Genomic DNA, 5851 nt, shown 5'->3' with positions numbered 1-5851 from the left:
AACTCCAACTTCTTTGTTTTGGTTCATTGATAGCACAGAGCCTTGGTCTTTTAGGGAGTATCGAAACGTTGTGTGGGTTACTTCAACTTCCCCACTTACACCATAGACATACGTGGTTCACCTTTCGCCAACTCAGTCAAACACAATCAAAAGTTCAACTTGATCACAATGTTTCGAATCTGGGAAGGGTAGTTTAGCCTACGAGTTGAATATTTTCAAAGTAGAAGTTTTCATCTCTGGTGTTGCTCCACTACTAGTAGGCCTAGACAGTACCCCAGTGGAGTCAAGTAGGAACACACACATTGCTCCACTACCGGTGAGCCTAGTTAGTACCCCGGTGGGGTTGCATGCTTCACCTTTCTGCACAGGAAGCCTTTCTCTTCTTTCGCCTTTGTATTTTTCAAGAGGACTGTGCATAGGCACTTATTTATTTTATGAGCAGAAGAGGGATCTTGACCTATTAAGAGCAAGAGAGGTTTTTCCTTCAGAGAAGCATGTAATACCTATGACATAGGTTTTCTCATTTATATTTCCCCTTCTCCATTTCTACTAGTTGGATGAGCTTCAACACATAGAGCAAAAGGCTTAGTACAGGCATGGGGATTTCCAGTGTGGACAAAGGTTCATGGTTGGACCAAACTTCCCTTGTAGACGGTTTGTATTTTCCATCAAGACGTCATCGGACGAAGGTTATAACCAAGCACAAAGAAGAAGGACACAAGACTAGCCAAGTGTTGTAGTGTCACAAGTCTCTTCAAATTTCAGCCACATAGCCAGAATGTAGTAGTTGGCAACACTTATTTCCGGAAACAAAAATAGTAATATACCAAGAAAATAAAACAAACGTAAACAAAAATAGTAGAAAGAGAAAACAAAGATGATCAGAAAGGAAAACAAAATGAAAACAACAAGCAGCAAGCAAACTATGTACATGGCACGGGCATGGCCTAACCTACTGAAAGTGATGCTTGAGATCTTGGCCATTGACAAGAAGGTTGCAATCCTCTTGTCAAGTTATTGCAAATGATACATGTGTGGGCCAATCTTCTCGTGGACTATGTACAAACCAATCCACATGGACTATAACTTTGTATGTTTTTCTTTGTCTTCATGGGGCTTATCCCATTTCAGAACTAAGTCACCAACACCGAAGTTAGCTTTCCTTGCAAATTTCTTATCAAACCATATCTTGATAGGGTTCTGGTGGAGTGTGAATTTTATTTTTCTTTCATCCTTTCTTCCTAAAGCTTATGGAGAGCATCCATCCTAGATTGTACTAGCTGGTAAAGCTTGCCTTGGGATTCTTGGGAAAGCTGAAATGTAAGTAAGTAGATATTTGGCAGAAGGATGATTTCTTTAACATAAACCAGGAAGTACGATGAGGTATTCAAAGATGGATTTTGTGTTACACAGTCAGCCCATAGTGCATTCGTCGGGGCGCTATGTCAGTGATGCTGCTAAGAGAAAACGGTCTTCTTCATTATGCGAATGAGGTTTTTATTTGTGGATTCTGCGAGACCATTTCCTTGCAGGTAATAGTTAGATGAATGCTTTAGCACTATACCATTCTGTAATGAAAAATCATAGAGTTTCAAAGATGATAAGTACGTTACATTATCAAAAACAAGTGATACCAAAATGCCGAAGTGTGAGATGATGTTCTGCTGGAGGAAGTTGATGACCTCCTGGTCATTCACTTGTTTGAGTGGAACTACTTTTTTCGACCGCGTAAAGTAGTCAGTTTCTATTAGGATGTAGAGGTGTTGCTTTGATGAACCTAGGAATATTTCCCTGATGATGTCTAGGCCCCACTATTGGAATGGTTTGGTCACTGCAACATGGTGCAGTGGGGCTGCTGATATTCGTGTTCTGCCGGAGCATCGTTGACAAACTGGGCACTTACGGGCATAAGCATGTGCATCCTTGAATAATATGGGCCAGTAGAAACCGGCTCGCATAACTTTGTGCACAGTGGTGTTTCCAACAAAGTGACCCCCGACGAGTTTGTCATGCAGATATAGAAGTACCTTCTCTAATTCATGTGCCTCAAGGCACCTGAGAAAAATTCCATTACTGTGCTTTCTATAAAGCACTCCATGCACCGATGAATATGCTAATGCTTTAAGGCGAAATTCCCTCTTCTGTCTGATGGAATAGTGAGAGGGTACGGTTTCGTGCTCAAGGTACTAGCACACATCTATGTACCAAGAGGTTTCATCTTCAGTGGGTGTTTCTCACCTTATATCATACATCTCAATTTCCTACTCCCAGCCAGCAAGCTCTTCTTCACTCTCCGAGGTGCGTACTACTTCAGCTGCAAGTCTACAAAGCCCATGTCCTTTGATCGCGTGAACTGGCTTGATTTTGAGATCATACTCTTGCAATCCTGTCATCCAGTTCACACGTCATTCACCTAGTTCTTGTTGTACAAGCAATGTGCAGACTGTTCAGTGCAGGATGAAGACTATGCAATGGTTCTTCAGCAAGTAGGGCTTGAAGTGTTTCACCGCCTTGTAAATTGCATAAGCTTGCTTATCAATGGTGGGGTAGTTGAGTTCTGGTCCCTACATGCTTGCACTCATGAAGGAGATTGGGCTTTCATCGTTCATCCCATCCTTCTGAGTGAGTACTGCAGCTAGCGAATTATCAGAGGCGAAGGTGTATAGCAGGAAATATTTCATGAAGTCTGGGTTGTAGAGTCCAGGTGCTTCCAAAATGGCCTTCTTGATCTAGGTGAATTCATACTTTTCTCTCTTACCCCAGCTGTAGACTGCATCTTTCTTGATCATGTCCTGCATGAGCTTAACTATCTATGCATAATCCGAGATGAATTTACAAAGGAAGTTTATCTTGCCCAAGAAGGACTGCATGGCTTTCTTGTTGGCTGGGTAAGGGATCTATTTGATAGTCTGTACCGGGTCTGGATCCACCTTGATCCTACTTTTGGAAACAATGTGTCCGAGGAGGTTCCCCTCTGACACTGTGAATACGCTCTTTTTGGGATTCAAGGAAATCCCATATCTCCGACATCGCTCCAAAATTTTCTTCAAATGGCATATGTGGTCCTCTCATCTTCTTGAGAACACAGTCACATTATCGAGGTATACCTATACACTCTATCCGATGTGTCCGTAAGAAATGTTGTCCATGGCGCGTTGAAATGTTGCGCCTGAATTTACAAGCCCAAACAACATTTGTATGTAAGCGAACGTACCCCACTTGGTATAGAAAGTAGTTTTGAGTCTATCAGGTTTTGCTACCAGAACCTGATTGTATCCTAAGAAACCATCGAGAAGAGAAAACATATGTGCCCCAGATACTATTTGCATAATGTTTTCCATAGACGGCATGGTAGTTGTCTTTGTCCGAGGCGTGGTTACATTCTGGAAATCGACACACAAGCGGATTTCCCTAGACTTCTTATATACAGGAACAATATTTGAAACCCATGTGGAGTGATGAACTATGTATATGATCCGTGCATCCAAAAAATTAGTAAGCTCTTTCTATAGGAGGGGTTCAAGTAATGGATGTACTTTCCTCAGCTTTTGTTGATATGGGTTGACCCCTTATTTGATCGGGATGATATGTTGGATGATCCACGTGTCATAAGTATTCAGATCATCATACGTCCATACGAGCACATCTCGGTAATGTTTGAACATGTGGATAAAGGCCTGCCACTCTTGCTGTGTACAACATGTACAAAGATTGACAAACTTCGGATCTTGTTCTATTCCGAGGTTAATCAGTTCGTGCCTCATGGTGGAACTGTGGGTCTAGTTGTTCCTTGGTCCCTGAAAACGTTCTTGCAAGTCATAAGTATTTTCCAATGTTGCCACACCCTTTGTGATAAGGTGGCCTTTCCTGTTACCATCTTCAGCTTGCAGAGAGTGTTCGTGCTCATCATCATTTATTGCCACATCTTTGAAGACGTCAGTGTTGGCCATGAAATGTTGTATCTGTTGATCATCATTAAACACACATAAGTTAGTTATGTTGTCTGGGATAGATGGTTTGTACAAAATTTCAATAGTAAATCTATCCCTAATCAGTGACATTCTCGAAGCTGCATTTGCCAGTGCATTGGCAGCTGCATTACGTGTACATGGTACAACAATGATATTAAATTCTTGGAAGTTTGATATTAGTCGCCATACCTCTTGCTAGTAACTTTTGAGATGTGGTGATAAACTGTGAATGGTGTTATGTACATGTCGTACCACTATCTCCGAATCACCTACCACTTTGAGTGCAACCACGTTGAGGCTGATGGATTTCTACAAGCCTAACAGGAGTGCTTCATACTCAGGAATGTTATTCATGCACTCAAACTCCAAGAAACTTGAAACCAGATGCTTCCTGTTGTAAGGGTTGATCAAGACACACCTGGCCCTTGAGTCATCCTGTGTTTTTGATCCGTCAAAGTACATGGTCCACAACTTGTTTGTACATGGACCGCTTGATGTGCTAGTACTACTGCTACTATTGGTACAATGTACTATACAAGTTTCATGACCATCAGTTGGGCAAGGAAGGAGTCCCAACTACGTGTACGATGGGGTTGGAGCTGGCCATGCAGGATAACACCCCAATGTTGTTTCAAGGAGGCAGTTGCCAAACATGAGATCTACGAAGGCCAACGGTTCATTCTCACCATTAAGGGGAGTAAAATTATGCTTCATGTACCTCTCAAACAACACTCGAATTTGGTTTCACTTTCCCTTGTATGGAAGCCACATGCGAGACCAAGCTATAGAAAAATATCCATCTAGCTTGCTGGACTAGTCTCTGCTGAGTAGTAGACCATATACTTCTGGTATGTCCACAACCACTATGTTAATGCATTGGTGGACTCAACCATCATGAGATATTCGTATGATCATGTCTCTAGTTCACCAATCTATGGTACTGATGTTCGATCAAGTTGGATGAGTCGCGCGGATGTCTCGCTCCATTGTGCATTGATACTTTTCGCAATGGAGAGTGGCATGACGTTGGCTACCGCGCTGGAATCAACCAAGCAATTGTGAACATTACAATTGAAAATTTCAAAATATAGCAAGAATGGAGGGCAACCTGAGTTCACTTCTTCCATCCGGAGTGTATTGAGCATAGTGGAAAGTGATCCAGGAGGCGTGTTTTCTCCCTTGTTGGTAGAGGCTGCGCTGTCCATTGTTGTACGTCCCAATGCACGCAACAAGATATCTCGCTGACTCTAGATCTTAGCCAACTCAAACAAACTGACGTTCGCTCGAGTTTTCTTCATGTCATCAAAAATGTTATAGGCCAGAGGTGGTAGACTCACCAAGGTGTCTGGGGTATAACGGATGTTTGTGTTGTCCGGCGGAGTGTTTTGCAGCTTGCTGCTCATGGATGTACTCTTTTCCGCTGCTGTCTTCCCAAACCTTTTTTGTGTTTTCTACTTTGGGGTGATCGGTGGATCAACCTTCCTCATCAGCAGTCTCATCTTCTCTTGCATTTCCCCAAGTTTGGGGCGATCCTCTTTACTCCTAATGTTTTAGTGGTCAGTTTGATTTTGGGGCTACTTCTCGGTATTCATCTTTGACATTGTTTGTGAGCAATGATACACGTTCATCGCATGCCCAGAGCTTGATGGTTCATCAAGTGCAACCTCTTCATCACCATCAGTTCCTTCCATCTGCTCCTACATATTTATTTCTGCATCGAGTTTATGACTGTAGAAAGAGCTTGCGAGTTGCTTCCAATTCGAACTAGAGTTCTCGGGATGATATTCTTTGTGGAAAGAACAAAACTTAGGATTTGCACACTGTTCAACCTGTAACACAAGTTTCTGCACATTTTTTGGAGCGAACAGGTTGTTGCTTCC

This window comes from Pinus tabuliformis, chromosome J (assembly GCF_031772625.1).
Source record: "Pinus tabuliformis cultivar Carrire ecotype Pingquan chromosome J, CPIR1, whole genome shotgun sequence".
In the NCBI taxonomy this organism is placed as follows: Eukaryota; Viridiplantae; Streptophyta; class Pinopsida; order Pinales; family Pinaceae; genus Pinus; species Pinus tabuliformis.
Note: the sequence above shows the minus strand (reverse complement) of the source record.